Source organism: Mus caroli, chromosome 1 (genome assembly GCF_900094665.2).
Source record: "Mus caroli chromosome 1, CAROLI_EIJ_v1.1, whole genome shotgun sequence".
NCBI lineage: Eukaryota > Metazoa > Chordata > Mammalia > Rodentia > Muridae > Mus > Mus caroli.
Genome location: NC_034570.1, coordinates 37326455 through 37338357, shown reverse-complemented (window position 1 = coordinate 37338357; position 11903 = coordinate 37326455).

Sequence of the window (11903 nt, the reverse complement as noted above, 5' to 3'; positions counted from 1 at the left end):
GAAAGAGCCTGACACTGACCTAAATCTTAACTCTCTAAACTTAACAAACCAGTGTGCAGGAAACACAGGACACAAAAGAGACACACTGAAAACCGTGATCAGTGTGTGGCGGTACAGCCTGTAATGTCAGCACTTGGAAGTCTAAGGCAAGAGAATGACAAGTCGGAAGTGAGCCTGGGCTATACAGTCAGCTCCAAGATGCTCCAGACTGCATTGTCACAAATGTGCAATGTGAATCACAAGGGTGGAAAGTTCTCTGAAGCAAACAAGATGGTTTTCTCAACAGATAAAATAGAACAACAACAAGAACAAAAACGTCGTGTGGGGGAGGGAGAGAGATCAGTCACTAAAGAAACTTTGAGCCAGACGGTGGTGGTGCACATCTTTAATCCCAGCACTTGGGAGGCAGAGGCAGGCAGATTTCTGAGTTCCAGGACAGCCAGGACTACACAGAGAAACCCTATCTTGAAAAACAAAAACAAAAACAAAAACAAAAACAAAACAAAGTAAACTAAATAAACAAACAAAAAAAGAAACTTTGAAGACTTAATCAGATAATGTAGTTTGAGCCTTGTTTGAATTCTGATTTGGAAAAACTTGTACGTATTTACTCTATTTTAAATTAATTAACTAATTAATCAAATACTATATGCCCACATGTCTGTGTATGTATTTATTACTCTATCTATCTATCTATCTATCTATCTATCTATCTATCTATCTATCTATCTATCTATCTATCTTTAGTATATGCCTGTGTGTGTGCATGCTAGGAATTGGTTCTTTCCTTCTACCATGTGGGTTCCAGGATTGATTTCAGGTTTGTCAGGCCTGATGGTAAGCACCGCTTGCTAGCCCATGAATAAATTTGAATAGTTATAAACCCAGGTAGAAACTTCTAATGGTAATCGGAATTTGAATGTATCAAAGACATTCTAATTTTGTTGCATATAATAACGATAAGTATCTTCCAGGGATGTTTTTTGAAGTGGTTATGAATGAAATTATATGATGAGCATGGTAATCCACTCCTTCAGAAGCTCAGAGCCAGCCTCTGCTACATAATGAGTTTGAGGCCAGCCTGGGACCCTGTCTCAAAAAAAAAAATGTATGTGGCTATGTGTATGCACCTTTAATCCCAGCACTTGGAAGGTAGAGTCTTTGGGAGTTCAAGTCTAGTCTGGTTTATATATTGAGTTCCAGCTCAGCCAGGGGTGCACAGTGAGACCCCGTTTTGTTGTTTTAAAAGTACACCAATATCTTGGAATTTCCCTTATATAATCTAGTGCAAAGAAATTAACATCCATGTATTGTAGAACAGGCATTCCTAGAGCTTCCTTCTCCAACTGAGAAACTGTCTTATGGAAGCATCAAGGCACAGTGGGAAATTTATGACCTTTGCTTACTAGAGTCTCTTCACTCAGCTCAGCACAGCCCAAGTAAGGACCTTTGCACTGTAGCTGACCTTGTGGCACACACTTATAATCCAGCACTCAGAAGCCTGAGGCCAGAGGGTTACAGGTTTGAAGTCAGCGTGACCCTGTCTTAAAACAAACAAATGGCAACAGCAAACAATCTCTTTGAATTCCCACTGCTCCCTGGGAAACAAGAGGAAAAAAAGGAATTGCATGTAATATTTTGTCCCAACAAGGGACCACTGAAACAATTCGCATGTCTTGCTTGAGTTTAGGCAACAAAGGCAGCAGAGCACTGGGGTTCAGTGAGCCTAAGAACAGCATAAATGAGCAAGAGAGTCTCACCGACAAGAACCAGGATGGAGCTCCTAAGGAGAAACGGGCAGACTTATTCAAGGAGGATAAACACATGCAAGAGCCCAGGGAGCATAGAGTCCAGAGAAGTCTCAAACCATCATCAAGTCTCTAGCCAGACTGACAAGGGAAAATTCACCAGAGCAATGGAATTAGACTTGAGCAGGTGGAATGAACAAAGGCAAAGACACACCATTCAAAATCACCGAGTGAGACGCGAAGACTCACAGAGATGGATGAGCAGGGTGAGGAAAGCCTACAGCAAGATGGGAGAGCAGCATTCAGACAAGCGCATGCGTCCTGTGAGTTCCAGAAAGAGAGGAAAGAAAGAAATGACCAAAGAGCCAATGTAAAGAAGTGGCATCCAAGACCTTCCTAATTCTGTTAGAAAAGGGGGAAAAAAAAGATATCCAAAATCAAATCAAGAAAGTCAAGGAACTTCTTCAGAGAGGATGACCCGAAAGAATCCCACACTGTCGCTCAGAATAATCAAAACGGCCAAGAAGTGAGACAGAAGATCAGTAATGAGAGAAGCAACTTGTATACAAAGGGGCGTCTACAGCATTATTTAGCAGATTTCTCAGCAGAAACCTACAAGGGCTGGAAGAAAGGAGAACAGTGTATTCGTATTTAAAATGCTGCCAACCAAGAAGAGTATACTCTCTAAAATTACATATCAAAAGTGAAAGTATAAAGGCCTCCGGAAAACAGGCTAAGAAAATTCATCGACCCTAGAACTCCCTGATAAGAATGCTAAAAGAAATTCTTCAAGTTGAAATGAAAAGACATTACACAGCAACATATAAAAATATTTTAAAATACAAAGCTCAGAGCTGAGAGATGGTTCAGCAATTAAGAACACTGGCTGCTCTTCCAGAGAACATAGGTCCCATTGCTGGTACCCACATGGCAGCACACAATTGTCTGTAACTGGAATTCCAGAGGATCTAACGCCTTCACGCAGACATACATGTATGCAAAATACCAATGCACATGAAATAAAAATAAATCATTAAAATATTTTTAAAAATAAACCTAATTACTAAAGGTAAATATGATGAAAACAAACACCAGGTATAGCACAGTAATAATCATGCATAAACCACTTGATATAAAATAAAATCTCAAAAACTAAAGATGAAAAAACTATAAAACTATGTTAACAGATACAAGCACCTCTGATTATAATTTATCACCTCACTAATACAAATTCTATATGAGAAGGATGTAAAAGAATTGAGTATTTAATCAAAGTTATCAGCTTAAAATGGGTTGTTACAAAGTATTTTATAATAGCCTCGTGGCAACTTTAAAAAACTTTATGGTAGATGTATGGACAGAAATGAAGAAATAATCAAAGCATTTTACCACAAAGGACCAAGAAAACACACACACACACACACACACACACACACACACAAAAGCAATAAAACAGGAGAAGAGACTGCAAAGTCACCATGGCAGACAAAAGGTAATTAGCAAAAATGTAAATAGTATTTTCCAATCAAGTTTCTTTTAAATGTAAATGAATTGGTTTCTTCAATCAAAAGACATTAGAGAGGCTAGGTGAATTTAAAAAAAATCTAACCATTATTATTATTTTTTTTAATAGAGATTTGCGTCAGGATTAAAAACCAAGGACACTGCCCGAGAGATGGTTCAGTTTTTAAGAACACTGGCTGCACTCTCAGAGAACCAGGGTTTGGTTCCCAGCACCCATATTGGTCAGTGCACAGGCACCTGTAACTCCAGCACCAAGATATCTGCCACCTTCCTCTCAATTCCTCTCAGACACCTGCACTCACATGTAAATAGGCATACAGAGAAAGAAATACAATGAATTAAAAAAAAATTTCAGGACACATATAAAGATGGGAAAATATTATTTCTATGTAAATAATAACCAAAAAGCAAGGAAGAGCCTCACATGATATAAAAAGGGTTTATGTTAGAAACTGTAAAAAGTTTTTTTTTAAAGAATGCTCTATAATGATAAAAGAATAATTTCTCTAGGAAATTATTGCAGTAACACTAATGTTTGCATATAAAATCAGATCATCCAAATAGTAAAAAGCAAATGTTGACAGAACTGCAGAGAAGCAGAGAGAATATCAGAATAATACAAAGCACGGTGGTGGCCTATTCTCAATCATGGATAAAGAAAACAGGTAGAATTCGAGCAAGGAAGCAGGACTGACTGACAGTGGAGACCAGTTGAATTTAGCAGACATACATAGCATGCCACATGACAGAGAAATACACATTCCTCTCATGTATGCAGAACATTGTCCAAGACCATTATTGTAAGCCACGAAACATGCCCCGTTTGTGAGAAGACTGCGATCACAACAAAGATCTTTCCCAGTAATCATGGAATAATAATCAGTGAAAGCAAAACTGTAAAATTTACAAATATATGAAAGTTGAACATCCCTGAAGAAATTAATGCTCCCATGAGGAAGCTCCAAGAAGAGCTACAAGGAATGACAGAACAAAGCTGCAGACCTCACACTTTTAAAAGTGTTGCGAAGTTGTAATAATCAAAACAGCATGGCATTGATGTAAAGATGGACCTGTGAAGCAGTGGAGTGTCAGAGGGAGCCCATAAATAGCCCCTGCATATTTATGGTTAAATCACTGGCATAGTTGCCATGACCACCAAGAAGGACAGTCCCTTCAGCATGCTGCTGGGAGCCTGGGCACTTATGCAAAGGGGAACAGCTAGGAATTCACCTTGTGCCCTGCATAAAAGCTAGCTGAGAATGAATTGAAGACCTAAAGATAAGACTTGAAACTATAAAACTCTTAAAACAAACCCTAGACATAGACATCATGATGTCCAAGTTTGGCAATGACTTCACAGCTCTAACCCCAAAGGGAAAGATAACTAACTGGGACTAAACAAAACTTGAAAACCTTTGTATAACCAGGGAAAAATTATCCAAATAAAGGACAACCTTCAGGATAAGAGAAAGTATTTGCAAGGCATATGTTTCAAAGTGGGGTGGCCAGGACATAAAAAAGAACTCCCAGGGCTCAACAGCATAAGACGAAAAACTCTATTTTTAAAATGGAGTAGTTATCAGAATAAAGATTTCTCCAAAGAAGATATACAAATGGCAATAAACACTCAAAAAGGCATCATCGTTAATTATGATTATCAAAACCATAATGAGCTATCACCTGCTACCTGTACAGAAGGATATTACAAAAACAACAAGAAATGAAGATCTGGGCCTAGTGGCATATGCTTAAGATTCCAGATATTTGGGAAACCGAGGTGGGAAGATTATAAATTCATGAACTTCCTCATCTACAGAGTGAGCTTAAGACTAATCTGGACAATGTACAATGATCCTGTCTCAAGGTAAAATTCAGAATTAGAAAGATAGTTTACTGGTAGAACACTTACCTGGCATATACAGAGAGAGAGAGAGAGAGAGAGAGAGAGAGAGAGAGAACAGAGAAGCTGAAACACGTGTCCATGGTTTCTATGAATTTAATATCGCAATCATAAGTAACAGGGTGGTGATAGAATTAAAGCAAAATTACCACATGACCCTGTGTCTCAGTTACCTTTCAGTTGAAGTGACAAGATGTGAACCAACTTGTAGAACAGTATATTGGGGCTTGAATTACAGTTCCAGAGGATTAGAATCCATGACCATTATAACAGGGAGCAGGACAGCAGATAGTCAGGCATGGTGCTGGGGCAAATAGCTATGAGCTTTCACCCTTATCTGTTATGTAAGAGAGAGAGAGAAGGAAGAAGAAGAAGAAGAAGAAGAAGAAGAAGAAGAAGAAGAAGAAGAAGAAGAAGAAGAAGGAAGAAGAAGGAAGAAGAAGAAGAAGAAGGAAGAAGAAGAAGAAGAAGAAGAAGAAGAAGAAGAAGAAGAAGAAGAAGAAGAAGAAGAAGAAGAGAGAACTGAGAATATGTGGGCTTCTGAAATCTCAAAGCCCACCTCCAGTGACCTCCACATCCTCCAACAAGGCCACACCTCCTAATCCTTCCCAAACAGTTCCACCAACTGCTGACCAAACAATCAAACACAGGAGCCTACAGGGATGGGAGGTGGGGGTGGGGGTAGGGGGTGGGGGGACTCATTCAAGGCACACACCCTGCAATCCCACTTCTGGCTCAGAGATACTTGTGTAACCATATTTACTGCAGAGCATTTTCAGAATGTCCAAGAGATGGGCACAGTCCACCTACAGACGAAGGGATAAAAGATGCATGGGTGTAAGCTACGCGTCAAATGAAATCTCCTTCAGCTTTCGAAAAGAGGGAAATCTGTCCCAAGTTACACGAAGAACCTTTGGGACATTTTGCTAAGTAAAATAAGACACACACACACACATACATACACACACGCGTGCACACACACAAAAATAAATACCACATGATCTACAGCAACCAAACTCATGGAAATAAAGAACAAAGTGGAAGCTGCCTGGGCCCGAGGGGAGGAGGTAGCTGTTTGGAGGCTATAGAGGCGGGATGGGTCCTGGGATCTGCCGTACAACAAATACAGATGGCTGGCAATATGGCGCTGAGTGCTTAGAGCCCTTACTTGGGGGAATTGTACGCTGGGATGAATTGGCACAATTTTTAAAAACTCCAGTGTGTTAGGGTGTGGGTGACCACTAAGTAGGGTATACTTGTTTGGCCTTTTGTTAATAATCAATTCTTGAATTTGGATGATGAATAGTGGGGGTCTCATTGTTTTGTAGTTTTGTAGGTATTTTATAATAAAACTTAAGACGATTCTAAATAAGTTCTTTGCTTATGGTGGGAAGGACAAACTTCTCTCCAGTTCGTTGAATTAAAAAAGGGAAGGGCTGTTCTGCTATAAAATCTAAGTCCAAACATGTGCTGGGTGAGTGGAGAGGGCAGGGTAGAGTCCAGGCGGGGTGGGGAGTTCAGACTCTGCCTCTGTCCTGAAATGGCCTGTGCCTTGTCGTGCAGCTGCAGCTCACACCAGATGGACCTTGCTGACTTCACCGAGCCAGGTCTTTCTGCTGAGAATTAGCCAGTGCAAAAGTCAGAAAATTCTTCTTAAAATGCACTGTCTTTCCATTCATTTCCCTTTCCCAGAAGTCAAAGGTTAATCCTTATAGAGGAGAATTTGTATCTGTTGCTAGAATTTATATGCCAGGAAATTTTAATAATCTGTTCACAGTAAGACCTGGAAATCCAGCCACACATCTTTGGAAGAAGCAAATCAGAACTGGTGTAGGATCTGCAGGGGACTTAAAAAAAACCTGTATGACTTAAAATAGTCATTTTTAAATGTTTTTATTAGTATGTATTATGTACAATTATATAATAATGGGTTTTATTATGGTATTTTCTCATGTACATAAGTGTATTTTTATACATTCACTCATTATACATTCATGTTTTTAAGCTAGTCTCCCTTCTACCTTCATGTCTTTGGGACCTCTCTCTCTCTCTCTCTCTCTCTCTCTCGTGATCTGATGAATTTCAGCAGGGTTGCTTATGGGAACAAAGGTGTGAGAGTATTTACAAGATCACAGACATCTTACCAGTGGCTGTGCTGCAAATTCCTCTCCCTTTTATGGCAACCATTGACTGCATAGAGATTCTCTGCCGACGGGTCCCAATCTTGTGCCGATAATCATAGCTGTGAGTTCAAGCGTACAACTGCCACGTTAACCCTAGAGGACAGTATTCCCAATACGCCCTCTCTTCTCTCTGCTTTTACACTCTCTCCCATGGTTTTCCCTGAGCTTGGAGGCGGTGATTTGGATGTCCCATTTGGAAGTGAGCATTAGGTAATAATCACCCATTCCCTTCTGTTTGTGCAGTTGTGAGTCTCTGACGTTGCTTGCCCATTGCAAAGCTGAGATAGCACTGATCTAAGCACATAAACAATTATTGTAAGAGGTGATTTGACAGGCAAATTCGTGTCTGTTTGGCAAGACAATAGCAGTAGCTTCCCTATGAGAGTTCATGAATTTTTCTACCTGTGAGCTTTCCACCAGGTTTATAGCATCAGGCATGAAGTCTCGGGGAGCAAGCCTTGAACCCAATAAGGAACAGGTTAGTTATATACTATTTTCTAACAGGCACTTTTTTTTTTCTGGTAGAGCATCATGGCACATAATGTTTACAGCTGAGTGAGCTTACTGTTGACAAGTCTCTCCCACAGCCCACATAGGAGCCTCTGGCACAACGGGGATGGCCAGCAAGAAAGAAGCTCCCAGCTCAGTTCCCAGGACCAAAGCATGAACCTGCTTATAGCAATGGAGTCTCACCATCTAGTCTGATGGCCAATCCACAGCAATGCCAACAGGCTAGCCATTGTTGGAGGAGCCTCCGGAGTCTCCCCGATTGAGGTAGCTCACCCCTTGCATGAAGACTTTTATTTAATAACCTATGGCTTCTGAGAATAAGAGTTGACATTCTTAAAAATAAATAAATAAATAAAAAGGAATGCTCCCTTACCTACTCTGCGGCATTAGGCTGTGATTCCCCTTCGTGAACTTTCCCCCAACCTAGAGTTTGAAATGCCACAGCATTCAAACATTTAAAGATTTTTAAATCTCTTGGAATATTTATGTCTTTAAACCAGGCCTCTTTACACGTACCCTTAGGGCCAGGTGCATCCAATGGTATCTCTGAGTAAGGCCCAATTCACAACGGTCAACTTATGTAAGAGATTGTGAGTCCATCACCATCACCATCACCACCATCATCACTGCAATTCAATTTTGAAGTTTTATAGCATCAACTTTGTAGATATCGCATCACAATGTCCAAAGATTTGAAACACTCTAAATCCTCATCTAGTTATCAAGTTCTTGGGAGTAACTCTGGATCATATGGTATTGTTCTGGCTTCAGTTGGCCTCACTAAATCTCATATTAAAACGTATCCCCTATTGTAAAGTATTAAACTGCTGTTTGGAGATATATCTTTTGGGACATAACTGATATTAACAGAGCTCAGAAGAGTGGGGCCATAATTCAGTGTTTGTGCCTTTGAAAGAAGAAAGAAACTCAAGCTAGCAAGCTTGCTCTGCTCTACCATTAGATGGCCTCGTCCACACGGGGATGCCAGAGGAAGGTGCTCGCCAGGTGCTAAGCAGATGGAAGCACCAAGCTAGTGGAATGCAGAACAACGAACTAAAAGAACTTCTTTCCTTTATAGACACCCAGGACATGGTATTCAGTTATTACAAGAGAAAACAGACTAAGGTAGACTGCTGAGGAGTCGGTGAATTTGCCATCCTCCCACTGCTACAGGGGCAACACACTTCTACTCTTAGATAAATATTGTGAAGCTTAAAATCGTATTTAGCTCTTGACTAGGAACAAGCAAAATGGTAGCGAGAGCCCAACAGCTGTACTGAGTCTGCGCATTCTGCTCCAGTGTTTGCTTTAATCTGCAGACTGTCCCATGGGCACAGCCATGTTCTAATAATTCAACGTCAAAAAGATGGAACGTATGCAGTCGTGCTTGTGTGTGTGTACATGTTCATGTGTGTGTGCATGTTAGTGCATGTGTGTAGAAAGATGTGTGTGCTTGTGTGTGTGTGCATGTTAGTGCATGTATGTAGGAAGATGTGTGTGCATGTGTGTGTGCATGTTAGTGCATGTGTGTAGGAAGATGTGTGTGCATTGTGTGTGTGTGCATGTTAGCATGTGTGTAGAAAGGTGTATGTGCATGTGTGTCTGCATGTTTGTGCATGTGTGTAGGAGGATGTGTGCCATGTGTGTCTGCATGTTTGTGTATGTGTGTAGGAAGATGTGTGTGCATGTGTGAGTGCATGTTAGTGCATATGTGCAGGAGGATGTGTGTGCATGTGTGTGTGCATGTTAGTGCATTGTGTAGGAGTATGTGTGTGCATTGTGTGTGTGTGCGCATGATAGTGCATGTGTGTAGGAGGATGTGTGTCTGCATGTTAGTGCATGTGTGTAGGAGTATGTGTGTGCATGTGTGTGCATGTTAGTGCATGTGTGTAGGAAGATGTGTATGCATTGTGTGTGTGTGCATGTTAGCATGTGTGTAGAAAGGTGTGTGTGCATGTGTGTCTGCATGTGTGTGTATGTGTGTAGGAAGATGTGTGTGCATGTGTGTGTGTGCATATTAGTGCATGTGTGTAGAATATGTGTGTGCATTGTGTGTGTGCATGTTAGTGCATATGTGCAGGAGGATGTGTGCGCATGTGTGAAGAACTGATGTTGAGTGATCTCCTCAATTACTCTCCACCTTGTTTTTTTTTTCAACTTTTAATCATTTCTTTTAAACTTTTTAAACTTTTAACTTTTTTGTGAACTTCACACCCTATACCCCAATCCCACACTCATCTCCTCCCTCATCCTGCCCTCTACGCTTGAAACCTCCCCCAATCGATGAAGGAAAAGTCTCACCATGGAAACTGGAGTATGTCTCAGTGTGTCTCACAGTTTACCCTTTTGCCCACATTTCTTTGCTTGCGGATGCTCGTTTCAGTGACTCTGGTCTGGTTCGAGGTCTCTGGCTTCAGCTATGCTGTCAATACTGGACTTTCACTGGGAGTCCTTCCTGCTGTTGCCTTGGGTCATGGAGATCCTGCAGCTTTGGATCTGCAGGAGAGGCCCCTTCACACACTCCAGCATTTCAGTGGATGTGCATCCACACATGAACAATTGATTTTCCTGGTTTTTCTAACAGTATTACCATATTTGTTTTAAGAAAAACGTTTCACCCTAAATCATCATGATAATTATTTTAAAGTAAAAAACATGTCATTTCAATTTTTCAATTTTTAAAAACATGTGTGCATATATGTGTGCCTGTTTGCCTCTGTGTGTGTGTGTGTGTGTGTGTGTGTGCCACCAGTGTGCAGGTGCCCACGGAGGCCAGAGGAGACAGTTAGATCTCCTGGAGCTGGAGTCGCAGGTGTAAGTTGGTATACATGCTGGGAACTGTTTATTGTTTTGTTGTTGTGTTTTTGTTTGTTTGTTTGTTTGTTTTGTGATAAAACCAAAGGCAACTTAGAAAGGAAAGCGTTTATTTTGCTTTTATTTCCCGGGCAAAGAATTGGAAGGGGGAGCTGGAACTGAGACCATGGAGGAACATTGCTTATTGGCTTGCTCCTTGGGCTTATGGTCAGTTATCTTTCGTATCCCTCCTAGGGTTGGTATTGCTTTCAATGGCCTGGGCCCTCTCACTGCCAATTATTAATTATGGAAATAGCCCCTACAGGTTTGTCTACATGCCAGTCTAATGGGGGCATTTTTCTCAGTGGAGGTTTCTCCTTCCAGATAAGCACGGCTTATGTCAAGGTGACATACAGCTAACCAGAACAAGCAGCGAGTGCCATCTCTCCAGCACCCCTCCCCCACAGCCAGCTAAGCAGATCCAACGAGCCCTGCACTGGCACTGCAAGCACCCTGGGCTGCCCAGTCGTTTCTGGAACATTGAGAATGTCATCGTGCTAGCTTCATGGAACACCGGTGAGTCTGTGGGCAGCCAGCTGATCTTGGCTGTGAATGCAGCTGTCTTCAGAGATCTCTAGACTCCAAAGAAGTTCTTCTAAGTGTGACAAGAGGACACTCAAAGAACAGTGCACGGCACTGTTAGAAAAACTGGGAAAATCAATTGTTCGTGTGTGGATGCACTTGCAAATATGCATATGTGGAGAGTTCAGAGGTCAGCCTCAGGGTTGGCTCTGGGTGTATACACCTCCTTTTTTGTTTGTTTGTTTTTTGTTTTTGTTTTCATTTGACAATCTCTCTCTGGTCTGGGAGGAGTTGCTGACTATTCTAGGCTAGGGTTTATCCTGTCTCTGTTTCCCCAGTGCTTGGACTAGGAGCAAGTACCACCATGACAAACTATTGTTACATGGACTGAACTTAGTCCTCATGAACTGAAGACTGAACTCAGGCCACTGTGCAAACACACTTGGCAAGTACCAATGCTCTAACTCCCCAGCATCTGGTCAAATCAATTGAGTTTGTGATGGCTTGTATATGGTGGTCCCTGGGAGTGCCACCATTAGAAGGTGTGGCCATGTTGGAGTAGGTGTGACCTTGTTGGAGTAAGTGTGTTACTGTGGGCATGGATTTTAATTCACTAGTTCTAGCTCCCGGGAGGCCAGTATTCTGCTAACAGCCTTCAGATGC